The sequence below is a fragment of the Rhincodon typus genome, chromosome 5 (assembly GCF_021869965.1).
Source record: "Rhincodon typus isolate 14 chromosome 5, sRhiTyp1.1, whole genome shotgun sequence".
Lineage (NCBI taxonomy): Eukaryota > Metazoa > Chordata > Chondrichthyes > Orectolobiformes > Rhincodontidae > Rhincodon > Rhincodon typus.
In genome coordinates, this window is record NC_063336.1 from 85,351,738 (window position 1) to 85,379,617 (window position 27,880).

Below are 27,880 nucleotides of genomic sequence, written 5' to 3' on the forward strand. Positions count from 1 at the left end.
CACCCACATCCCAGGCCCCAAGAAGACTTTCCACATCAAGCAGATGTTCACCTGCACATCTGCTAATGTGGTATACTGCATCCGCTGTACCCGTTGTGGCCTCCTCTACATCGGGGAAACCAAGCGGAGACTCGGGGACCGCTTTGCAGAACACCTACGTTCGGTTCGCAATAAACAACTGCACCTCCCAGTCGTGAACCATTTCAACTCCCCCTCCCATTCCTCAGACGACATGTCCATCCTGGGCCTCCTGCAGTGCCACAACGATGCCACCTGAAGGTTGCAGGAACAGCAACTCATATTCTGCTTGGGAACCCTGCAGCCCAATGGTATCAATGTGGATTTCACAAGCTCCAAAATCTCCCCTCCCCCTACCGCATCCCAAAACCAGCCCAGCTCGTTTCCGCCTCCCTAACCTGTTCTTCCTCCCACCTATCCCCTCCTCCCACCTCAAGCCGCACCCCCATCTCCTACCTACTAACCTCATCCCGCACCCTTGACCTGTCCGTCCTCCCTACCTCCCCACCTAACTCACCTTTACTGGCTCCATCCCCACCTCTTCGACCTGTTTGTTTCCTCTCCACTTATCTTCTCCTCTATCCATCTTCTATCCGCCTCCCCCTCTCTCCCTATTTATTTCAGAATCCCCTTCCCCTCCCCCATTTCTGATGAAGGGTCTCGGCCCAAAACGTCAGCCTTCCTGCTCCTATGATGCTGCTTGGCCTGCTGTGTTCATCCAGCTCTACACCTTGCTATCTCAGATTCTCCAGCATCGGCAGTTCCTACTATCTCTGATTGTCAAATTTCAGGCCTTTTTTTACAGCCTTTCCATAGTCAAAATGGCTGGCAACATGGGAGAAAGTAAATAAAAATAATTGCATGCTTCAGCAGATAAGCATTTCTAGTCATTGCCAACTCCTCTACTGCCCTTTAATGCCTCTTTGTATGTAAGCCATCTGGGTTGGTGACAGTTATTTCCTCTGTATACCATCTCTCTTCTCTCCCCCTACCTCCAGGCACTATTAAGATATTCTTTCAAAAGCTTGTATTTTAAACTTAATTTAAGTATTATTGAGTTCATTTGGCTATTAATCTGTTGGTTGTATTTGAAATATACAACCCATTGATGATGTTACATGAAGAACGGTGAAGGATGCATCGATATTGACGTGGACCAGTTGGGCTAAATGGCTGGTTTCGGTATAGTACATTTTACATTTACTTATGATTTTATCTGTATACAAATGGCAAGTCTAATTTGAGCAGACAGACACAGGGTTTGCTTTGTATATGAATGTGCCCTTTCCTGGGCTCCTCACCTCCCCTCAGAACCCCTGCAGGACATTATCAAATCTGCAGACTCAATTACTGTCAGCTTAAAATGGGCATCAGAAATGTTCAAAGGAAACATCTGCCTTGAATTGTGTTAAAGTCAGAAGAGGCAATTAACACCACAGGGAGGAGCAGCATGTGAGGGGGAAGAATCACTTGCTGGGCGTGTAGCACTGCTGGAGTCTGCCATTAGTTTTGAGTCTTTTTAAATAACCTTTTATCAGTGCATCAAGAACTGGTGTCCAAAAGGTTTCAGATAGTGTGGGTTTAGATTAGTTCTGATGGATCCTGCTTTTTTGGATGGAGGTTTCTCACTACCATCAGCTTGAGGACCCTTAATTCCCTCTTGCTCTGTACAAAATAACTCGCAGATTAATTCTACTTCCAGTTCTTTAATGCAGTAATAAATAATAATTTCTGTTACTAGTAAATAGAATCACATAGAATGTGTTGTGGCATTACAACTGTGACTAGTAGGATAGATTCAGAACAGATCTGGCAACTCAAAATTAGACATCAGTGAGGCATTATACATTATCTGAAGCAACAGAACTGTATTCAACCACAATTTGCAGCCTCAAATTTGGCCTCAAATTCCTCAATCTACCATTAAACTAGGGATCAGCGTTTCTATAATGTAGAGTATAATGTATAATGTCGGACAACATGCCAGGAGCAAAACAAAGTATATTTTAAAGTGAGATTTCAAACTGATGAAGTTACAACACAGGGCTATATGCTTGCTAGATAGCAAAAACATGTGCTGGCCATAGTTAACCAATCCAATTATCGATACACAAGATCAATTCTTTGCAGTCCAGTAACATCCAGTTGTGAATGATTATGGTTAAATAAACAACTATTGGGAGGAAGAGGTTCTCCCAATAAATCATTTTCAATGTGGCAGAGCACGTGAGAGAAAAAGGCAAGGCTGAAACCTCTATCACTATCTTCCGTCAATCTGATTCACTACATGTTATTGAGAAATGCAGGAGTACATTGAATGCAGCAGTGATTATGGGGGCTAACTTGACATTCGTTGTATTGCTGAAGACTTGTGCTTCAGAACTAACCTTACCTCCAGCCAAGCTGATGCAGTAAAGCTTTAACACTGGCATCTACCCAATCGAAAAGTTGGAAGTTGCCCAGCTACATCCTGTCTACAAAACACAGGACGAATCAAATTCAGCTCATTATCATTCCATTCAATTATCAACAAAATTATGGAAGATATCACCAGTGCTATCAAGTGACAATTACCTAACAGTAAGCTACTCACCAGTGTTCATTTTGGAATCTTCTGGAACCACTAGGCTCCAGCTATCATTACAGTCTTAGTCCATGCATGGGCAAAGCAACCGAATCACAAAGGCATTGTAGAAGGCATTATTGAATCAAATGTGGCAGAAAGGAGACCGTGTAAAATTGAAGGCAATGGAAATTGGGGTCAGGATAGGGGTAGTGTTCTCCATGGGTTCAAATCGTACCCGGTACGATGGTTGTGTTGGTAGAAGTCAATCATTTCAGCCCTGAAACATTACTGGAGGAGTTCCTCACAGCAGTGTCCTAAGACCAACCATCTTCCTTATTTCCTTCCTCCACCATAAGATGAAAACCGAGGGTATCTGTGGAGCATTCAGTTCCACTCACAACACCTCAAATATTGAAGCAGTCCCTGTCCTCTCACAGCAACAGTTGTACAATATTAATGAAGATAAATGTCAAGTAACATTTGCAACACACAAATGAACCAATGAATGACAATTTTCACCAAGTGAGTCTAACCACTTCCCTTTAGAGTGATACACCGACGTTCAAAAGAAAAGAAAGATCGAACCAGCAATTACAGACTAGTCAGTTTAACTTGGTGGTAAGGAAATTTCTAGAAACAGTTATCTGGGATAGAATTAACAGTTATGTGGAAAAATGTAGATTGCTTCAGAAGAGCCTGCATGAACTTTTTTTAAAGGGAAAGTTATGCCTGATTAACTTGGAGTTTTGTTGAAGAGGTAATGGAAAGGGTTAATGAGGAGAAGGCTGTTGATGTGGTGGACATGGACTTCCAAAAGATGTTTGATACAATGCCACACAACAAACTTGTTAAGGAAAGCTATTGGTCATGGAATAAAATGAGCTATAGCAACATGGATACAAAATTAACTGAGGGATAAGAGAGAAAGATGAATGGTTAATGGCTATTTTTCAGGCTGGAAGAATTGTAGTGGAATCTGCATTTTGATATGCATGGGACAATTTCAAAGTTTGCAGATTGCACAAAATTCGTGAGAATTGTAAATGTAGAACTGCAAAAAGACATTGACACATTGGTGGAGTGGGCAATTAGGTGGCAGAATAAGTTCAAATGTGCAGAAGTGCAAGGTGACAACTTTGGTACAACGACCATGGAGAGATAAAACAAAATAAAGAATATGATTGTAAAAGATATGTAGGTGCTGAGAGACCTGAGTATATATGTACATAAGTCATTAAAGGGGGCAGGACAGGTGGTGAGAGCTGTTAATAAAGCATACTGTATTGTAGGCTTCGTAAATAGGGGTGTAGAGTACAAGCAAAGGGAGATTATGTTGAACCCGGCTGGAGTACTGTACACGGTTCTTTAACCACGTTATAGGAACAATGTGAATACATTAGACAGAAAGCAGAACACGTTTACAAGAACAGTTCCAGGATTAAGATACTTGGTTATGTGGAAAACTTGAAAAAGTTGGTTCAGAGATAGTAGGAACTGCAGATGCTGGAGAATCTGAGATAACAAGGTGTAGAGCTGGATGAACACAGCAGGCCAAGCAGCATCAGAGGAGCAGGAAGGCTGATATTTCGGGCCTATACCCTTCTTCAGAAATGCTTGGCCTGCTGTGTTCATCCAGCTCTACACCTTGTTATCCCTTAAAAAAGTTGGGACTGTTTTTATCGGAGAGGAGAAAGCTAAAAGAAGATTTGATGGAAGCTTTCAAAATCCTGAGGGGTCTGGACAGCATGGGTAGGGAGAAATTGTTCACACTTGTAAATAGATCAAGAACCAAAGAACACAGTTTTAAAGTGTTTTGCAAAAGAAGCAAATGCAAGGTGAGAAAAAGCTTTTTTTGCAAGTGTGTAGTTAGGGTATGGAATGCATAGCTTGGAACTGAGGTGGAGATAAGTTTGGTTGAGGCATTCAAGACAGCATTGGATAATTTTTGAAGAAGTAACAAAGAGGATTGATGAGGGCAGAGTGGCAGACGTGATCTATATGGATTTCAGTAAGGCAGTCAACAAGATTCCTCATGGTAGACTGGTTAGTAAGGTTAGATCATGTAGAATACAGAGGGAACTAGCCATTTAGATACAGAACTGACTTGAAGTTAGAAGACCGAGGGTGGTGGTGGAGGATTGCTTTTCAGACTGGAGGCCAGTGACTAGCAGTGTGCCATAAGGATCGGTGCTAGGTCCACAGCTTTTCATCATTTATACAAATCATTTGGATAGGAACGTGGGAGGTACGCTTAGTAAGTTTGCAGATGACACTAAAATTGGAGGTGGAGTGGACAGCGCAGAACGTTACCTCAGAGTACAATGGGACCTTGATCAGATGGGCATACGGGCCAATGGGCCAAGGAGCGGCAGATGGAGTTTAATTTAGATAAATATGAGTTGCTGCGTTTCAGAAAAGCAAATCAGGGCTGGACTTATACACTTGGCAAGGTCCTGGGGCATGTTGCTGAACAAAGAGACCTTGGAATGCAGGTTCATGGTTCCTTGAAAGTGGAGTACCAGGTAGACAAGGTAGTGAGGAATGCATTTGGTATGCTTATCTTTATTGGTCACTGTATTGAATATAGGAGTTGGGCGGTCATGTTGCAGCTGTACAGGACATCAGTTAGGGCAGTTTTGGAACACTGCATGTAATTCTGGTCTCCCTGCTATAAGAATGATGTTGTGAAATTTGAAAGGATTCAGAAAAGATTTACAAGGATGTTGACAGGTTTGAAGGGTTTGAGCTATAGGGAGAGGCTGAATAGGCTGGAGCTATTTTCCCTGGAGCATTGGAGGCTGAGGGGTGACCTTACAGAAGTGTAAAAAATCATGATGGGCGTGGATAGGGTGAATAGCCAAGGTCTTTTCCCCAGGGTGGAGGAGTCCAAAACTAGACGACATAGGTTTAAGGTGAGAGGGGAAAGATTTAAAAGGGACCTTAAAGGCAACTTTTTCATGCAGAAGGTGGTGCATGTATGGAATGAGCTGCCAGAGGAGGTGGTGGAGGCCGGTACAATTACAGCATCTGGATGAGTATATGAATAGCAAGGATTTAGAAGGATATGGGCCAAATGCTGGCAAATGGGACTAGATTTATTTAGGTTATCTAGTTGGCATGAATGAGTTGGACTGAAGGATCTGTTTCCATGCTGTACAGCTCTATCACTCTGTTTAAGCAGAAAAATATGAAAGTTATGGGGAAAAACAGGAGATTGTTACCAAGTTAAAGCTTTCAGAGAGCTAATGGTGACACTGGGCTGAATGGCCTTTTTCTGCTCAGTAACAATTCTGTGATTACCATAATCAAATCTCCTGATCAACATACTGAAGGTGACTAATGGCCATAAACTAAGCAGCAACAGGGTTAGGTTTAGGGTCCAACCACATAAATACTGTAGCTAGAAGACCAGATAAGAGCTTGGGTTATTCTGCACAGAGTGCCGTCATCTCCTCTCCTAACTTCCTAGAGCCATTCCCCCATCTATAAGGCATACGTCAACAATGCGATGGAATTAATACTCTTCACTTGCCTGTATGAGTGCAGCTCCAACAACATTCAAGATGCATAACTATTTACAATCAATATCAATGACACGGATTAAGGGACTGAGTATGTACTAAATTTGCTGATGACATACGTAAAATAGTAAGTTTTCAAGAAGGCATAAAAACATTTAGATAAAGTGAATAGGTAGACATTTGGCAAATGGAGTATAATGTGGGAAAATGTGAAATTTCTCCATTTCGTCAGTAAGAATAGAAAAGCAGTACATTATTTAAGTGAGAGATTGCAGAATTCCATGATACAGCTTGATCACAAAATTAATATTAGGTGCAACAAGTGATTAAGAAGCAAAATGGAATGTTGTTTATTGCAAGGAGGCTATGAAAATAAGGAATTTTTGCCAAACTTGAACAGGGGATTGATGAGACCATATCCGGAGTACTGTGTACATTTGTGAAAGTATGTAACTGCATGAGAAGCAATGCAGAGAAGGTTCACTGAGCTGATTCCTAGTAAGGTTCATCTGAGGAGGAAAGATTGGACAGGTAGAGTTGATGTCCATTGACATGTAGAAAATTGAGAAGTATCTTATTGAAACAAAGATCCTGAGGGAACTTGACAGAGGATGCAAAATGGTATTTCCCCTTGTGGGAGGGCACTGAAAAAAGGTCCAGTTTAAAAATAAGGTGGCAATCTTCCAGTTAAGGTGAAAATAGGGAGAACTTATTTTTCTCTGAAGGTCAGAAGTCTTTGAAAGTGCCTAGAGAAGGTGGAAGCAGAGTCTTAGAATATTGTTAAGGCAGAGGTAGGTTGTTTCTTGGCTAATAAGCAAGTCAAAGTATATAGCAAGTAGAAATGGAAGTAGAGGCCACATTAAGACCAGTAATGATCTTATGAAATGGCTCAGAGGCCACAAATAGCTTACAACTTTGTATGTTCATATGCAACACCATTCATGACAAAGCAGCCTGCTTGATTGGCTTTCCAATCACTCCCTCCCTTGGCAACAAGCATTGTGACTGTAATGTATACCGACTACAATGTGGACTGAAGCATGTCCTCAAGGTTTCTTTCAAATCTGAGATTTCTGCAACCTAGAAGACAGGCAGCAGGCACATTGAAGCATGATCACCTGCAAGTTCCCTTCCAAGTCACTCATCATCCTGACTTGGAAATATAATTGCTGATCCTTTTTTACTGCTGGGTCACTGTCAACCAAATTGCACTACAGGAATATCTTCACCAGAAAAATTGCAGTGGTTTCAGAGGTGGCTCATCATCACCTTCTCCAGGGCTCAGCAATAAAAGCTAATGACACCTACAATTCCATGAATAAATGAAATAAGCTGGTACAGTTCTGACTTTATGCTCTATCTGAGTCTCCTCACATCCTACTTAATCTAACCCTCTCAGCATATCCTTTATTTCTCTCTCATGTACTTATCCAGCTTTGCCTTGAATGCATCTAGACCATTTGCCTCAACCACTTCCTCTTGAAATAGATGTTTCTCCTGAATTACCCATTGCATGGCAGATGGATGACTGCAAATAGCAGCTCTGAGCAGAGATCAAGGGCATTTTTGAGTTTGCAAGCTAGTTCCTGCGTCATTTCAGATCCAATTTATGCACCCCCTTTGCTCTGTATTTTTATGAATATTTTGATCAGATTTGACATAAATACCATAAAATGAGGCGAAAGGTCAAAATCAGTTATGCAAAGGTGGCTTTGGAGAGCAGGTCAATGCAATTGTTACGTTATCAGCCTCGACTCTGTTGAAAACACTTTCATTTCTGAGTCAGTATGCTGATTTCAAGTGCTGCACTATCAAAGGTGAATGAAAAGATTCCATGACATCATTTAAAGGTGAACTGGGGAGTATTTGCCAGTGTCCGGCCAATATTAATACCTCAGATAGCTTTACTAAAACAGATAACGTAATCGTCATCACAGCGCTGATCGTGAAGGTTCGCTACGTGCATATTCGTTGCCATATTTTCTACACATGAGAGACTTACACATTAAAATTGCGCAATTAGCAGTGAATTACCTTGGAAAGTTCTGAAAATGCTGTATAAAATTTAATATAGAGACACGTGAGGTGATTCATTCTTCATCACAAAATGTGAGGAAATGAACATTAAATGACACTTTTAAAGTGTTACAAGAGCAGAGGGAACTTCGGGATTTCAGATATGCTCTAAAAGTGGGAAGACAAAGTAATAAAGTGAGAAACATGGAATGAAATGTTGGAAATAGGGGTGCAGAGTACAAAAAAAAGGTCATGTTAAAACCGGTATTAAATGTTGGTCAGGCCACACTCAGAAAGCATTGTGTTTGATTCTGAGCCACCAACTGTATCACTCTCCTAAGCTGCCTTCTGAGGCTGAAACAGACTATTTGAACCTTCAGTGTTTTCATGAGCCCTACACTGAGCTTCCAACCACATACCTACTCTATTGCTAAATTTGCTTACTTCCACCCCTGATATTTCCCACATTAAACCCATTTGTCCCTGAAACCCTTGTCAATGACTTTGTTATTTCCAGACCCAATGCTTTCTCAGTCAGGCCTCCCATTCTCCACCCTCCAAACACTTCAGCTAATCCAAAACCCTGCTGCCAATCTCCTGACACAGACAATGCCCTATTCACTCCTTAGGATTATACTTTCCAACCACTTACACATCCCCAGTTCCCACTGATGGTGGCTGTACCTTAAGCCCAAATTTAGAATTCTCTTCCTAAATGTTTCCAATTCTTTTCAGATGCTCTTGGAAAGCTACCTCCTTGATCATGCATTTGGTCATCTGTCCTAACATCCATTCCCTTAATTGTCTCATTATCAAATTTTGTTCAATAGTCATACTTGCATGAAGAATCTTGGGATATCTTACTGCCTTAGTCAAGCTATATAAATAATGCCAGATTGTTGTTGAATATTGCATTCAGTTTTAGGTGCCTTTCTCAATGTAAATGGTGCCATTGATATTCACTATAAGCCCATGAATAAGAAATGTTGATTAGGAGAAAAGCTGGAAAGCAGGTTTTTAAAAAAAAATAAATTGAGTTGTTGAATTTGAAGGATTTTGATAGCCAAATTAGAAAAAAGTGTTTCCAGATTGGGTATCTAGAGGAAATCAATCATAAGTAATCACTGAAAGGAACAAGGGAAGAGCCAGGAGAGTTTGTTTTAACACACAGGAATGTTGTGTCCGAATAGAGATATTAGAGAATTAGTCTACAGTGGCTTTTAGAAGGAATTACTTTGAACATATAACACAGAAACAGGCCATTTAACTCACCTGGTTTATGCTGGTCTTTATGCACCAGATAAGCATCTTTATCTCACCATATCAGCATAGCATTACACACCTTTGTTGCTCATTTGTTTACCTAGTGTTTCCTTAAAGATACTGAGATTATTTATGAGCTGAAATATCTAACGAATCATGACAAAGACATTTAGTGATGGTAGTGCACTACACCACCACAGATAGCTATGCCATCAGAGATAATAAGAACTGCAGACGCTGAAGTCAGTGATAACACAGTGTGGAGCTGGAGGAACACAGCAGGCCAGGCAGCATCAGAGGAGCAGGAAAGTTGACATTTCGTGTTGGGACCCTTCTGGGACCCCAGAAATGGGGAGGGGGAAGGGAACTCAGAAATTAATAAAGAGGAGGGTTGGGGCTGGGGATGGTAGGTAGGATGGTGATAGGTGAGTGCAGGTAGGGAGTGGTGGGGATTGGTCAGTGAGGTGGGAGGGGCGGATAGTTGGGAGAGAAGATAGACAGGTGGTGTGTCAGGTCAAGGAGGCAGGGATGAGAAGGGAGGGTTGGTCATGGGATGAGGCTGGGGTTGGGGAGGTATGCCATTAGCTGCCTCAACCCTACTCTGTAGAATGTCCTCCAGATGTTCTGGCACCTCTCAAACAGTATGTCAGCCAAAAGTATGTTTAAAAGACGTTTGGATAAGTACATGAATAAGAAAGGTAAGGAGGGATATAGACCAAGCATGGACAGGTGGGTTTAGATTAGTTTGGGATCATGGTTGGCATGGATTGGTTGGACCGAAGGGTGTTTCCAAGCTGTATGACTCTATGACTATATGTATCCGTCTCCTGTTTTCACTCCCTATTCTGTCTTGCATCCACTCATCATTTTTATCTGATTTATTATTCTACCATTCATGTTTTTACATATTCTAAAAAGGGAAAAACTGGCTTGTTAGACGAATGAAGGAATGTAGCTGGATATTGCTAATAGCTGGGACAGACATAATGGGCCAAATGGTCTTTTGTGCTTCAAATGTCTATGGTTAGACAATGTTATTTTATAGGAACTAAGTGAAGGGAGGGAGGGAAGGAGTTAATGAAAATGATAAGATCAGCCCAGCAGTAAGATCCAGTATGTTAAAATGTAACATTTTAATGTGGAAAACAGCATCGCTAAAGAATTCAGCATTGTTAAAAATCATTATGGGGGGAGGGGGGTGTTCAGGTTCACAACACTGAATCATCCATTCTGCAGCAATAAACTGGTTCAAAAATAATGTAACTTGCCCTGAGAAGCCATTAATCCAAGTTAGTGTGGGGAATGGGCACATTGACATGATGCTGAAGAGGCAATGTTGGAGCAGGGGAGAGACAGCTGTGTTCTGGCGGAGGCCTGTGCTATGCGCGACCCGGGGTTGCTTAATGGAGATACTGGCCCACAGAAGTGCACAAATATTCCATTTCTCACAGAATTTATCTAAAACAACACTTCAAACCAAGCGCTAGCTATCCAAAGAAAATTGAAATCTTGTTATGTGCGCTATTCCTGTAACTGGAAATAAATATGGCAGTAATAATCGGAGATAAATAATTGTAATACTGAGGTAGGCAGCAATAAATGCTGAGTAGGAGGTCCGGCATCTGGGAATACAGGGACACAAGTTGCTCAACAAGATAAAATGCACACGAAAAGACCTGTCAGCTCCATCGTTATTCACATCTGGTTTACATGTGGAAGATTTCTTCCACTTATTAACCCCAGCTCCCCAAATCTGTCTGGAATCCCCAGCTTTTCATTCATCATTTAAAAATGAAATCACAGAATTGCCTCTTCAGCATCACTGTTAAGGATGAAATGGGGGAGCGAAATGTAGCAGGAATTTCAGCTACGGGTTCGTGAACAGCTTCTTCCTACATTTCAATTAATTGCCAGACAGAAAAAAACAGTTGAAGCCTTACGAAGAGCAGCCCGAAGATGAGCAAATAAACACAGATGTTGGGGTAACTCCTCTCCCGTTCAGTTAAGGCTTACCCGTTATCTCGCAGGTTCTGCTTGCACACACGGACGTTTCGTGCACCGAAATCCAAGTCCCAAAGTAGCGTTGTTCTTTAACAAATAACATCAACAGTACGAGTCACCGTGGTCCATTCACTCAGTTTCTGCGAGACACGATCATGGATACATTTGTGTCTCACATCAACATGCTGCTCCCTTTTACTCTGCAAACACACAACGTCTGTCCGGCGTCGTCTTCTATCCGAGATTTTATTGGCTCCTCTGAAGGATATTTTAAGACCAATCTCGGTCAGTTTGTGATGAAGGGGAAGATCCTCACAAGTCAAACAGGGGAAATCTACGTCTGAGGATGTTCCAAACGCTTCAGGAGAAAGGGGGAAACTCACACAGCGAGGGCGAAAGATATCAGTTCTTGCATTCAATTATTTTCCAGTTTTTATATGTAATGAGTGATTATTGCAAGTTATTTATACATGCCTAAAACCATCCATATTATTATATAATACTTTTTGTAAAATTAAGTTTTCCCTTTTCTAAGGGTGAGCTGGCTGCTTTTGCCTTCAGTCTATGAAGTATGATAAAGAAATGACCATGGCTGCTCTGTGGTCTTAGTCGGTTTTGAAGCGGATGTGAATTCAAGCACCCCTTTTGCACAACTCAAGCCACATAGGACTCAAATCGGCATAAATTGTCTACACACTCGCGCTCCACACTGTTAAAGCAGCAACATCCTCACCAGAGTGAAACCCCAACTCTCACCTAATACCATATTGGAATATTCGTAGATCTTTAGCAAATTAAGATGTTTTGTTTTTACCAACCTTCTTGGCTGTTGCTAATACTGTACCCCATACTAATTCTATTTTGGCCATACTCTCAACCATATTCACTGATGAATGACTCCAAGAAGCTGTTCTTCGTTCTCAAACAACAGGGGAAAAAAATCTGGAAATTAGATTAAGGCAGAGTTTACCGTCTGAAATCACAGATTCATAGAATCATACAGAACAGAACTGTTGAACTTATTATTGAGTTGGAAGGTTATAAAATGCCTAATCCTTAGGTGCCTAAATGCCTAAGGTGCTGTTCCTCAAGTTTCATTGGAACATTGCAGCAAGTTGAGAGTCAGTGGGGAGCATGCGGGCGAACTCACACTTACAAATTTATTTTCCTTAGCCGAATTGTATATTGTGCTTTAATGTTTTATACATTGAGAAATGCATACACATAAACATTTTTCACGCCCACAGGCACTTCAAGGCATATTAGAGTGTTCTAGTATAGGAATCGATGGAGTTCATCCATCTGCCCTCTGGAATATATTAATCAGTCTACAACTCGTTATTACTGACTACGTGTTAATCATACAAAAATTATACAACGTTTTGTTAAATTCGGTGAACAGATCAGTCAGAGGGGCAAATTACTTCTTAAATACATAATCTTATTTATTAGACCTTTGATGAAATACTTGGAAAAGACAGCATTTAGAAAGATGCCAATAACTTCATGTAACACCTTTAATGTAGAAAACTTCCAAAGGTGGTTTACACAAAGAAAATGATAATTGAAGAAAGGTTTGAGGCATGATGGAGAAAGAAGAAGCAGAGGAGCTGGAAGCGTGTTCCAGATAATGGCACTGAAAATAGCAGAAGACTCTGCTACCGATTGTCAGATGAAAAGCTGAGTTAGGTGGAGTGAATTTAGAAAATTCAGAGTCAGGGAATTAAAAGAATCAGGAGAGGACATAAAGTTAGAGGAGAGTTGGGGTAGGCAGAAACATTCAATGATTTGTAATCTAAGATTAAATTTATTTGTATTGGAGCACAGGTAGCCAAAGTAGGTCAAAGAGGATAGGACTGATAAACAATGACTCTATAACATTTTAATGGATCAGTACTGCAAAACATGAAAATAGCAATTTTTGTAATTCTGCATGATTAACTAAGGTCATCTGGGCTAACTCTAGAAGGGATCCTACCAGGACAATCAAGAAGAAGTATCTGAACTTAATCTCTTCTGAACTTCACAGTCAAGATTTTTGCTAACTTTATTTCAATAACTACCTACATGTACATAGTGCATTTAATGTAGTAAAACATTCACAAACACTTCACGGAATAGTGAAGGAAAACATAACTCAAAAACATACAGATTAAGAGAGGCTGGTCAACAAGGTAGGTTTTATTGAATGTTTAAGGGAGCAGAGACAGAGAGGAGGAATGGTTTTATTAGGACACTCCAGAACTCTGGGCTTCATCAACCAAAGAAATGGTCATCAATGGGAGAGCAATTAAAAGCAGAGATGTTTAAGATGCCAGAATTGAAGGTATGTTGAAACTTCTGATGACTGTTGGTCTACAGGAAGTTGATTGATTTGAAAACAAGGATGAGAATTTTAAAGAGGTGGCATTGTTTGACTAGGAACCAATACAGATCGATGAACACAAGGTTGATGGATGAATAGAATTTTATAAAAAATTAGGATATGGGCAGCAGAGATTTGGATGAATTTAAAGCTTTTGAAGTTTATGGAGTGTATAAAGTAAAAACTGGCCTGGAAGTTTTGTTTTTCATTTTATGTGGGGTGTGAGTGTCGCTGGCTGCCCAGCATTTCTTGCCCATCCCTAGTTGCCCTTGAGAAGGTGGGTGGCTGCCTTCTTGAACCGCTGCAGTTTTCATGCTGTGGGTTGACCCACAATGCTATTAAGGAGGAAATTCCAGGATTTTGACCCAGCAACAGTGAAGGGACGGCAATATATTTCCAAGTCAGGATGGTGAGTGACTTGGAGGGGAGCTTGGAGGTGGTGGTGTTCCCATATGTCTGATGCCCTTGTCCTTCTAGATGGAGGTGGTCGTGGATTTGGAAGATGCTGTCTGAGGATCTTTGGTGAATTTCTGCAGTGCATTTTGCAGATAGTACACACTGCTGTTACTGAGCGTCGGTGGTGGATGGAGTGAATGCTTGTGGATGTAATGCCAATCAAGCGGGTTGCTTTTTCCTGGATGGTGTCAAGCTTCTTGAGTGTTGATGGGGCTGCATTCATCCAGGCAAGTGGGGAGTATTCCATCACACTCCTGACTTGTGCCTTGTAGATGGCGGACAGGCTTCGAGGAGTCAGCAGGTGAGTTACTTGCCACAGTATTCCTAGCTTCTGGCCTGCTCTTTTAGCCACTCTGTTAATGTGGTGAGTCCAGTTGAGTTTCTGGTCAATGGTAACCCCCAGGATGTTGATGGTGGGGGATTCAGTGATGGTAACACCATTGAATGTCAAGGGACGGTGGTTAGATTGTCTCTTAGTGGTGATGGTCATAGCCTGGCATTTATGTGGCGCGAATGTCACTTGCCACTTGTCAGCTCAAGCTTGGATATTGTCCAGATCTTGCTGCATTTGAACATGGACTACTTCAGTATCTGAGGAGTCACAAATGGTGCTGAACATTGTGCAATCATCGGCGAATGTCCCTACTTCTGACTTTATGATGGAGGGAAGGTTACTGATGAAACAGCTGAAGATGGTTGGGCCTAGGACACTACCCTGAGGAACTCCTGCAGAGATATCCTGGAGCTAAGATGATTGACCTTCCACAACCACGACCATCTTCCTATGTGTCAGGTATGACTCCAGCCACCGGAGCGTTTGCCCCCGATAGCCATTGATTCCAGTTTTGCTGGGGGTCCTTGATGCCACACTCGGTGGAATGCAGCCTTGATGTCAAGGGCTGTCACTCTCCCCTCACCTCTGGAATTCAGCTCTTTTGTCCATGTTTGAACCAAAGCTGTAATGAGGTCAGGTGCTAAGCAGGTGCTGCTTGATAGCACTGTTGATGACACTTTCCATCACTTTACTGATGATCAAGAGGTGACTGATGGGACAGTAATTGGCTGGGTTGGATTTGTCCTGCTTTTTGTGTACAGGACATACTTGGACAATTTTCCACATAGTCGGGTAGATACCAATGCTGTAACTGCACTGGAACACCTTGGCTAGGGGACCAGCATGTTCTGGAGCACAAGTCTTCAGTACTATTGCTGGAAAGTTGTCAGGGCCCGTAGCCTTTGCAGTATCCAGTGTCTCCAACCATTTCTTGATATCACATGGAGTGAATCAAATTGGCTGAAGACTGGTATCTGTGATGCTGGGGACCACTGGAGGAGGCCGAGGTGGATCATCCACTTGGCACTTCTGGCTGAAGATTGCTGCGTATGCTTCAGGCTTATCTTTTGCACTGATGAGCCGGGCTCTTCCATCATTGAGGATGGCGATATTTGTGGATCCTCCTCCTCCGGTGAGTTGTTTAATTGTCCACCACCATTCACGACTGGATGTGGCAGGACTGCAGAGCTTAGATCTGATCTGTTGGTTGTGGGATCACTTAGCTCTGTCTATCACTTGCTGCTTTCGCTGTTTGGCATGCTTGTTTGGTAGTCCTGTTTGGTGGCTTCACCAGGCTGATGCCTCATCTTCAGGTATGCCTGGTGCTGCTCCTCGCATACCCTCCTGCATACTTCATTGAACCAGTGTTGATCCCCTGGCTTGATGGTAATGGTTGAGTGGGGGACATGTCGGGCCATGAGGTTACAGATTGTGCTGGAGTACAATTCTGCTGCTGTTGATGGCCCACAGTGCCTCATGGATGCCCAGTCTTGATTTGCTAGATCTGTGTGAAGTCTGTCCCATTTAGCACGGTGATAGTGCCACACAACACGAAGGAGGTTGTTCTCAATGTGAAGGCGGGACTTCGTCTCCACAAGGACTGTACAATGGTCGCTCTTACCGATACTGTCATGGACAGATGTAACTGCAGCTGGCAGATTGATAAGGATGTGGTTTTTCCCTCCTGTTGGTTTCCTCACCACCTGCTGCAGACCCAGTCTAGCAGCTATGTCCTTTAGGACCCGACCTGCTTGATCAGTAATACTGCTGCCGAGCCACTCTCAGTGGTGGACATTGAAATCCCCCCACCCAGAGTACATTTTGTGCCCTTGCCATCCTCAGTGCTTTCTCTAAGTGTTGTTCAACATTGAGGAGTACTGATTCATCAGCTGAGGGAGGACGGTATGTGGTAATCAGCAGGAGGTTTCCTTGCCCATGTTTAACTTGAAGCCATGAGACTTCATGGGGTCTGGAGTCAATGTTGAGGACTCCCAGAGCAGCACCCTCCCAACTGTATAACACTGTGCCACCCCCTCCCCTGGGTCTGTCCTGCCAGTGAGACAGGACATATCCAGGGATGCTGACAGTGGTGTCTGGGACATTGTCTGTGAGGTATGATTCTGTGAGTACGACTATGTCAGGCTGTTGCTTGACTAGTCTGTGAGACAGCTCTCCCAATTTTGGCACTAACCCCTAGATATTATTGAGGAGGACGTTGCAGGGTTGACAGGGCTGTTTCTGTCTAGGTCGATGCCAGGTGATCCATCCAGTTTCATTTCTTTGAGTCTTTGTAGTGATTGGTACATCTGAGTGGCTTGCTAGGCCATTTCAGAGGGAAGTTGAGAGTCAACCACATTGCTGTGGGTCTGGAATCACATGTAGGCCAGACCAGGTGAGAGTGGCAGATTTCATCCCCTGAAGGACAGTAGTGAACTATATAGGTTTTTCCGACAACTGGCAATGATTTCATGGTGATCAGTAGATTCTTAATTCCAGAATTTTTTTTTTGAATTCCAGCTCCACCATCTGCCAAGGTGGGATTCGAACCAGGGTCCCCAGAACATCAGCTGGGTTTCTGAATTAGCGATAATAGTAGCGATAATACCACTAGTCCATCACCTACCCCTCAAGTATTGAAATAGTGAAATAATTGCACAGAAGACAATGTGGGAGAAGGTTGAATAGGGAAGCGGGGACAGTGGGGAGGGAGCAATGCAGTGAGAGTGGGAAGGAGGGAGGGGAACATCGAAGGGGACGGGGAAGGGAGTGTTTGAGGGAGAGTGAGTGAGGTGGAAATGGAAGGAGGAGAGAAGGGTGAGTGGGAGGGAGGGAGATGGGACAGTGGGAGAGTAAAACAGTAGAAAGGAGAATGGGAGAGGAGTAGAGAGAATTATAGGGAGTGTGGTAGTGAGAGAGAGAGAGTTGAACTGAGTGAGTGTAAGTGAGGGAGAAAAAGAGTCAAGCAGAGAAGAAGGGAAGAATGGAGGGACCGAGTAGAGTGGGAGGGGGTAAGAGCGAGTGAGAGATAGGGCAACAAAGAGTCAAGAAGAGACAGAAATAAGGAGAATGAGAGCAAGGGAGATAGAGGGAGGGAGAGAGTGTAAGGGAGGCACTAAAGGCAAGATGGAGAGTGGGAAGATGTCAGAGGCTGGAAGAGAGACAGAAGCAGACAGGAAAAGAGGGGGTGAGAGGAGGAGGATGTAAGACAAGAAGAGAGGGTGAGATGAAGGGAGAGTAGGAAGGTAAGCGAGAGTGTGGAAGGGAGTGAGTGAGTGGGAGGGAGGAAGGAAGGGAAGAAGGGTGGCACCAAGAGAGGGACTGAGGTTCAGGGACTGTGACAGGGAGGGATGGAGGGAGAGAGGGAATTTGGGAGGGAGCTGAGTGATGGAAAGTGGGAGGGATGGAGGGAAAGGTGAAGCAGGGATGGAGACAGATAGGGTTGCAGACAGCCCGGTTCTTTCTCAGACAGTGGATAGAGTGAGGAATGGCAACTGGCTTAAGTAACTCTATGTTTCCTTCAGTCCTCATGTGGTTGATTTGGCTACTACTATAAACTCAAGCTCATCTCTTCATATTAACATTTCTCCAGTTCCAGTTAGTTTAAAAAATAACCTTTTTTATCTTCCAGGAGCTAGTGAGTGTTCACAGGCATTATGTAGATGAGCAGGCAGGTGATTGGTTGCTGAGTGATTGCTGAGTTTTAAGCTTCTATCCTTCCATATGTGGGCAGCAGTTTAAATGAGTACAGGGAAGATGAAAGTATTGGATTACATTTATATCTTAACTTGTTAAAATACTTTATATAAGTGACAGCTGTGATATTTATAAACTTCAAATGTTATGTTGGTGCTTCCTTTGGAACTAGAAATTATGTACCAGGTAGTCAAATAGTAAATCTAAACAGAAACACTCTACTGATGATGCTCACATCTCTACAGCCACTTCTAGACTTTACACAACCTCTGTTCCTCCAGGTCACTTGACCAGCTCTATATACAACAATTATAACTATTATACAAGCATTGTAGCTAACATCAGGAATGTATACAAAAAAAAGGAGAAAGAAAATGACCCTTCTGTAGTTTACAGTGACATGATGAGTCTCTCAGGGGGATGGTGAATCCTCAAAGACTGTTTCCTCATCTCAGGAACTTTTTCTACTAGAGTAGTCTCCCAGGCTTCAGGAAGCTCCTGTTGTTTGCACGTATGTCCCTCTCTGATTGGCTGTTGTTGCCCTGTGATGCTGCTGTTGTCTCCTCCCTGGGTATGGCCAACCCTGGCTTGGAAACACATGATCCTGTCAACATTCCTGGTCCCATCTGGACTGGCTCGGTATTCTGAGCGACAACCACACCATATATGACAACAGTGCTGTTTGAGTGACCACTACCACCACCACCATTGGGATCCATTTTTCCCCATTTCACTCCTCTTCGGAATGCCGGCAACCGGGAGGTTCCTGCTCTTCTGACCATCTGTCCTTATTGGTTTCATTCCACCACCTTTCTGGTCTTTTCCAGCCACAGTAAGTCAAACATGGCTCTCAGCTGGTGGCTGGTGACTGAACATTAAGGATGCCAGAAAACACTGGGTCGCTGTGTATAGTATTTTCCCATACATATTGAGGAACTTGTTGAGTCACCATCCTAGCAAACTGTCCCCTTGTGAGGCTTTCAAGGCTTGCTTAAAGGTTTGTACAAATCTCTTCCTCTGGCCACTTGTCGCTGGGTGACATGGAGCAAATTTTGTACATCTTGATTCCATGATTACCCAGGTACTCCTCAAACACTTGAGCTATAAACTGTGGAGCATTGACACTTACAACTTGTTTGGGGTTCCCAAACCTGGCAAATATTTCATCCAGAGATAGTAGGAACTGCTGATGCTGGAGAATCTGAGATAACACGGTGCAGAATTGCGGAACACCTACGCTCAGTTCGCAACAAACAACTACACCTCCCAGTCGCGAACCATTTCAACTCCCCCTCCCACTCCTGGGCGACATGTCCATCCTGGGCCTCATGCATTGCCACAATGATGCCACCCAAAAGCTGCAGGAACAGCATCTCATATTTCGCTTGGGAACCCTGCACCCCAAGGGTATCAATGTGGACTTCACAAGCTTCAAAATCTCCCCTCCCCCGACTGCATCCCAAAACCAGCCCAGCTCGTCCCCGCCTCCCTAACCATTCCTCCCACCTCAAGCCCCACCCCGATCTCCTACCCACTAACCTCATCCCGCCTCCTTGACCTGTCCGTCCTCCCTGGACTGACCTATCCCCTCCCTAACTCCCCACCTGCATTCACCTTTACTGGCTCCAACCCCGCCTCTTTGACCTGTCTGTTTCCTCTCCACCTATCTTCTCCTTTATCCATCTTCTATCCGCCTCCCCCTCTCTCCCAATTTATTTCAGAATCCCCTTCCCCTCCCCCATTTCTGAAGAAGGGTCTCGACCCGAAACATCAGCCTTCCTGCTCCTCTGATGCTGCTTGGCCTGCTGTGTTCATCCAGCTCTACACCGTGTTATCTCAAATATTTCATCCAGTTGGCTGTCATTGATTCCACTGATGCTGACTTTATGATTGCCACCTCAGGCCACTTGGAGTGGGCATCCGCGACCACTAGTAACATCTGTCCCTCTACCGGTTATGTGAAATCCACATGAATTCACTGCTGTGGGTTTGAGGCCATTTCCATGGATGAAGGGTGACAGCCTAGTAGTATTATTGCTGGATTGTAGTGTTCTGGGCACACAAGTTTGAATCCTGCCATGGCAGATGGTGGAACTCAATTCAATAATAATCTTTATTTAAGAGCCTAATGTTGACCATGAAACCATTGTCAATTGTTGGAAAAATCCATCTGGTTCACCAATGTCCTTTCGAGTGAGAAATTTGCCATCCTTACCTGCTCTGGACTACATGCGACTCCAGACCCACAGTAATGTAGTTGAATCTTAACTGCCCTGTGAGATGGGCAAGTAATGCCCTTCTCCCGTGAATGAATAATAAAAGAAGTTTGGATGATCCTGCTATCTCCTCAATCTATGAGTCCACATGCGGCCACCAAAAATAGCTCCTGGCTATTTCTTTCATTCACACCACGCCGGGGCACAGTTGATGCACTAGTTCCAGCACATTTCCACTTAACATGGGAGGGATAACAACCCTCATTCCCCACATTAAATGCCTGTCTGATACGAAAAACTCCCACCTCCTGGACAGGTAAGGACAGAACTCTGGGTGGTTTCCATGACAGGTCCTCCCTCTCAGGACTAGATCCACCACTTGGCTCAAAACTGGGTCATTCCGAATAGCATTCTTCATCTAATTTGCTGACACCAGCACCTAGTCATCCTGGGAAAAGTACATAATTTTCAGGTTTCAGTCGGGAACATGTTTATTTGCCAGTGATGGCAGCCTTGACAGGGGATCTGCATTGCTTGTCTGCCTGTCGGTATTTAATCTCGAGTAGGCTGACACAGCCAGTGCCCATCTCTGCAGGTGTGCTGCTGACATTGATGGTCTTCCTGTACACAGGCCAAAAATGGAGGTTAGCAACCTGTGGTCAATCAGCAGCACGAAGTGCCTGCCAGAAAGAAAATGGGTGAACATCTTAATGCCAAACACAACGCTCAATCCTTCTTTCTCGACTTGAGCATAGTTCTCCTCCATCTTGTTAGTGACCTCGAAGTGAACGCAATGGGCCTTTCCTCTCCATTCACTAAGATGTACAACAGTTTAGCACCAACCCCATAAGGTGAGGCGTCACACACCAATGTAGTGGCATCTTTGGGTCAAAATTTGGTTAAACATTTCCAACCATTTTAAGGCTTGCTTCACCTCCTGGTAAGTGTCCTCACATTCCTGGCTCCATTTTGATGGCTGCCCTTTTCCCAGTTTTAGCATGGTTGTTCGAACAGGCATGAACTTGCCAACATAATTTACAAGTCCCAAGAACGATCTCAGTTGAGACACATTCTCTGATTTACAGACCTTCATGATTGCCTCCATCTTCTTGGGTGCCTTGTGTAGTCACTCACCATCAATTACATGGCCCAGATACTCAACCGAGTCTTTAAAACACTTGCATTTCTCCCTTTTACTTGTAGGCCATGTTCCTGCAATATTTTTAGGGTTCCTTTTAGATTTTGCAAATGCTGCTCTTCAGAGGATCCAGTAATCAAGATATTGTCCAAATAACACTGGACTCTTGACAATTCATTTAATATTTGATCCATGGCCTTCTGGAGCAGTGTCAGTGCTGACATGATGCCGAAAGAAGTCGCTTGTAGTAGAAAAGTCCCCTCTGTGTCTTATCATCAGCAGTGGCTGGGACTCCTTTGCAATCCCCATCTGTAGGTAAGTCTGCGACAGATCTATTTTTGAAAATTTCTTTCCCCCAGCCAGTCCACTGAATAGGTCTTCTGTGAGTGGCAGGGGGTATTGATCTGCACAGAGTCTGTTGACTGTGACCTTAAAGTCACCACAAATCCTCACACACCATTTGTTTTTAAGACTGGAACAACGGGGGTAGCCCATTCACCGGTGGTTACTGATTCCAACGCTCCCAGATTTACCAGCTGTTCCAGTTCCACCTCCACTTTAGACCGGATGGTGTGAGGTACCGGATGCACATTTCAGACTCCCTGGACAAGCCTCTGGCTTCAGCTGTAATTTCCCCCAGGGTTCCTTTGAAGACATCTTCATACTTGTCCAGTATCTCTTGCAAACTCATGTTTGAATCCACCAGCCTATTAATCACACCCCAGTTGGACCTTAATTTTTGTCACCAGGAGCATCCAAATAATGCAGTATATTCACCATTTACTACATGAAGTGGCATTCTGCACACTGGTCTCTTCACTATGCTTTCACCAATAGATAGCCCTTCAGTGGCACTACCTGTTCTGTGTATGTCCGTAATATAATTTTGGCACACTTCAATGGTAGCGCCCTCAACATTTCCCAATTCAGGAATCAGGGACACTGCTGCGCCTGTATCCACTTCCATTTTTACTGTCTTCCACTCTACTTTGGGAAGAATCCAGAACATACAGGATGTTTAACAAAATCTCTGCTGACTCTGGGCCTTTAGCTTGTTCTGCAGACCCAGCTGACTCCCTGTCTACTCCCTGACTGGCACATGTACTTTATACCTTGCACCTCAGGGTTGATTCTTTCTGACTCCACTTCTCTTGTTTGGGTTGTACCTGGCAATTTCAGGCAATATGACCCACTCACTTACACCTGTGGCACTGAACTTCGAGTTCAAAACACTGACTCCTTGTGGCCACTTTTGCCACTAATTGGTGCACACAGGCATCGTCAGCCAACTGTGTCACTTCGCTGACAGCCAAACTCCATCGAAGTAGCAATTCCAAAAGCTGCCTTGAAATCCAGGTCTCTCCTTGTTAGTAGCTTCCATTGGATGGTTTTGAGTCAGAGGCCACAAACCAAACGGTCCCACAAGACATCTCTGAGGAACCCTCCAAATCCACAATATTCTGTTAATCTCTTTAAGGTGGCCATAAATTGGACAATGGACTCTCTATTGTGCTTTGTGCATTTATAAAAAAACGGAATTCTTCTGCGATTATTATTGGTTTGGATGTGAAGTAATTTCCTAACTCTTAGTACAGCTCTTGGAATGTCTTCTCTGTTGGTTTCTCTAGTTGTACCTTAGAATTGTGAAGGTCTTACTGTCAATGGTACTTGGAAAAACTGGTACCAGGGGCAGCACGGTGGCTCAGTGGTTAGCACTGCTGCTTCACAGTGCCAGGGAACCAGGTTCAATTCCACCCCCAGGGGACTGTCTGTGTGGAGTTTGCACATTCTCCCCGCATCTGTGTGAATTTCCTCCAGGTGCTCCAGTTTCCTCACACAGTCCAAAGATGTGCAGGTTAGGTGGATTGGCCATGCTAAATTGTCCGTAGTGTTCAGGGATGTGTAAATTAGGTGGGTTATAGGGGGAATGGGTCTGGGTGGGATGTTCTCAGGGTTGGTGTGGACTTGTTGGGCCAAAGGGCCCGTTTCCATACTGTAGGGACTCTATGGTGATGCCCTCAGCCACTTTGTTTGCATTTAAGAGCAAATTAAAGCATTCCATGTACACAGTGCAATTTTCTGACTCTTCATCAAATGGTCCCATTGCTCCGACTTCGTTTGATTTGATTTGTTCATTGTCACGTGTACCTAAGTACGGTGAAAAGCTTTGTTTACGAGCAGTACAGGAAGATCACAGTAAACGAGACGTACAGAAAAACAAGACGTACAAAAAACCTTAGACAGAGGCATATGGGTTACATTGCACAGGGCGTGCACTATGCAAAATGAACATTAGCACGATCAGCATTATTTGAAGTTAGAGAGTCCATTCATCAGTCTAATAATGGCTGGGAAGAAGCTGATCCTGAACCTGCTGGTGCGTGTATTCAAGCTTCTGTATCTTTTGACTGATGGAAGAGGTTGTAGGAGAGCGTTACCGGGGTGCAATGGGTCTTTGATGACGTTGGCAGCCTTTCCGCAGCAATGATCTGTGAAACGGAGTCCATGGATGGAAGGTTGGCTTCTGTGATTGTCTGGGCCCTGCACACAACCTTTTGTAGTTTCTTATGGTCTTGGGCACAGCAGTTGCCTTACCAGGCTGATATGCACCCGGACAGTATGCTTTTAATGGTGCATCTGTAGAAGTTGGTGAGGGAGCTTATGGATATGCCAAATTTCCTGAGCCGCTTGAGGAAGAGGAGGCATTGTTGTGCCTTCTTGACCATCACATCTACGTGGGAAGTCCAGGACAGGTTGTCGGTTACTGTCGTTCCTAGGAACTTGACACTCTCCACCCTTTCAACCTCAGCTCCATTGATGTAGCTGGGGGCATGTTCTCCTCCTTTCCTTCTGAAGTCAATGATCGGTTCTTTAGTTTTGCCAATGTCGACAGAGAGGCTGTTCTTATTGCACCACGTTACCAAACCCTCTCCTTTTTGTATTCTGACTTGTTGTTAGATATCCATTCTACCACAGTGGTGTTGTTAGCAAACCTGTAGATGGTGTTCATTTGGAATTTGGCAACACAGTCTTGGATGTACAGACAGTACAGTTGGGGGCTGAGAATGCATTTTGGGGAACTGGGTTCAGTGTTATTATGGAGGAGGTGCAGTTATCGATCTTCACCGATCTGTGGGTCAGGAAACTAAGGATCCAGTTGCAGAGTATGGAGCCGAGACCAAGGACTTGGAGTTTTGAGGTCAGTCTGGGGGGGATAATGGTATTGAAGGTGGAGCTGTAGTTGATGAGCAGGAGTTTGATGTAGGTGTCCTTGTTGCCCAGATGCTCCAGAGATGAGTGCAGGGCTAGGGAAATGGCATCTGCTGTGGACCTGTTATGTCGGTAGGCAAATTGCAGGGGATCGAGGCAGGCTGGGAGACTAGAGCTGATGTGAGCCATGACCAGCCTCTCGAAACACTTCATAATGATGGAGGTCAGAGCCACTGAACGGTACTCATTAAGGCACGTTGCATGTGCTTTCTTAGGTACAGGGATGATGGTGGTCTTCTTGAAGCAGGGAGGATGTCGATGAATACCCCCACCAATTGGTCCACACAGGATCTAAGTGTGTGACTGGGGACTCCGTCCGGGTGCGTTACTTTCCTTAGGTTGACACTTAGGAAGACCAATCTAACATCTGCAGTGGTGATTGTGGGCACAGTTGTGTCTGGGGCTGTCGGGGACAGGTGACACATGCACCGCTGGCATTCTGCTTGAATTGAGCATAGAAAGCATTGAGCGCATCAGGGAGGGATGTGTCTTTGTCCGCTATCTTTCTCTGTTTCATTTTGTATCCCGTAATGCTGTTTGGGTCTTGCCACGGGTGGCGGGGTTGTAGGGGCTTCTACAACCATTGGGCGTTAGAGTGGCACATAAACCTACATCAAACCTATGCCAACTACTAACTTGAACCAAAGACCCCTCACCCACTATGGACAGAACCAACGTGATACACAAGATCCCCTCCAAAGACTGTGACAAACTTTATATTGGACAGACAGGAAGGAAACTGGCCACAAGAATACATGAACACCAACTAGCAACAAAAAGACATGACCAGTACTCACTCATCTCCATTCACACGGATAAGGAAAACCACCAGGTTGACTGGGACAACATCAGGATCCTAGGACAGGCCAAACAGACAAGCACTAGAGGCCTGGTTCTCCACCAAGAAGGCCATTAATAAATACGTAGAATTAGACCCTATATATACACTACTGCGAAGAAAAACTGAAAATGAGGCAACCAATTCCAACGGACCCCAGGGTTTAAATACCCAGCAGGGTAATGAAACATCTGCAAACTAACGAATCAGCTTGGCGAGCGAACAAACCACAGCATCCACAACCCAAGTTACAAATCTACGCAAGAACCTAAGACATCACTTGCACAGTTAATGGGCCGGATCTCACTCTCATCGCCAGTTGTTATGTTGCCACTTTCTTTGGAACCAGGAATTATACACGAAGTAGACAAATGGTAAATTTGAACAGGAATATTTTATTAATGATGCTCACACCTCTATAGCCAGTTCTGGACTGGACCCAAGCTCCAACCCCTTCAGATCACATAACCAGCTCTCTTAAAAGGGGCAGCAACACCAATTACATACATAACATAAACTAATTAAATACAACACAAAGATGGCAGGCAAGTGATGTTTTGCATGTGGGGGATGGTGGGCACTGGTGTGATCCATAGCAGCCACATCTGCAGAGAGTGTCTGCAGCTCAAAGAACTTCAGAGTTAGAGGTTAAGTCTGAGCTTCATACACTACAATCCATCAAAAAGGGCAAAATTACCTTGATGCTTTGTTCTAGAAGCAAGTCACACCCCATGAGCTAGATACTTCTGATTTACTTCGTGCACATAAATAGGTAGACTTGACTGCCAGTGAGACATTTATGGGGATCCGAGGTAATAAGGGAGGAGCCTCAATCCATCCAATTGTTTAACAGGTTCAGAATTCTTGCAGTACATATGGTCAAGGCAGGAACTGCAAAATAGATCAATAAAATGACCATAAACCTCATGGTGCAGGAAGCCATTTTTGAGGTGAGGGAAGGGAATGGGAGAAATAAGCTCTCTGCAACTGAGACTGCAAGTTGTGAAGGTTGTATTGTTTGCTCAGTGTCAGGGTTAAGCATATCTCCTCCATGATGCAGGCAAACTTGGAAGGGGAGGAGAAGGATACAGTTGTCATGGTGAAAGTAGTTACATCAGTAGGATTAATGAACAGATTCTGCTGAGACAATACTAGCAGCTAGGGCTAAATTCAAAAGCAAAACCACAGAGGTAATAATTTCTCTAATACCACCCAAGCTGTGAGTGAATAGGCATACAGTAAACAAGATCGCAGAGCTGAATGTATGGCTCAAGGATTGGTGTGGGTGAAACAAGTTTTGACTCATAGAGTACTCGTACTAATACTGGGAAAAGTAACTGCTGTATGGTTGATAATCTTCAGTAAAACTAGGCAGTACTCAGTGTCCTGGCTAGTTTGTTTTTATGGCTATAACAAAGACACTTTGTATAGTGTTATGGTGATGGTGATGGTTGTGGTGGTGGGAGAGCAGGGGTACTACCTCTGGGAGATTTGCAAGCTTAAACAGAAAAGGATACTGTAATAGTGAAGTGCAAACTTTTGAAATCCTACTATATATAATTCCTTATGACTATTTAAGAGGGTAACATTGCTTCAGAAGAATGCTAATTCTACAATTTTATATTTTCAGGGGGCAGCATAGAGGTTAGCACTGCTGCCTCACAGCGTCATGGACCTGGGTTCGATTCCACCCTCGGGTGACTGTCCGTGTGTAGTTTGCACATCCTCCCCGTATCTGCGTAGGTTTCCTCCTGGTGCTCCAGTTTCCTCCCACAGTCCAAAGATGTGCAGGTTAGGTGGATTGGCCATGCCAAATTACCCGCAGTGTTCAGGGATGTGTAGGTTAGTTGGATTAGCCATGTGGAAATACAAGGCTACAGGGATAGGGTAGGGGGGTGAGTCTGGGTGGGATGCTGTTTGGAGAGTTGGTGTGGACTTGTTGGGCTGACTGGCCTGTTTCCATGCTGTAGGGATTCTATGATTCTATGATGATAACATTCTATTAACTTTGCTAATTATTTGTGGTACCTGCTTACAAAACTTTTGGAATTCATGTAATAGGACACCCAGACCTCTTGGTATCTCAGAGCTCTGCAATGTCTCTCAATTTAAATAATGTTTTCTTAATGCCTCACCTCCCTGCCCCCCCCCCCCCCCCCCCCCCCCCACTCAAAACAGACAATTT

General features: G+C 43.8%; 1 protein-coding gene across 1 annotated transcript in view; it reads right to left on the minus strand.

The window, feature by feature from the left end:
• Window positions 1-11,535, minus strand: part of LOC109922157 (guanine nucleotide-binding protein G(I)/G(S)/G(O) subunit gamma-4) — a 32,469-nt gene extending 20,934 nt beyond the window's left edge. Inside the window, exon 1 of the mRNA XM_020522276.2 lies at window positions 11,398-11,535. The gene's annotated coding sequence lies outside the window, so the exon portion shown is untranslated. The remainder of the gene's footprint in view (window positions 1-11,397) is intronic.
• Window positions 11,536-27,880: the final 16,345 nt, after the last annotated feature.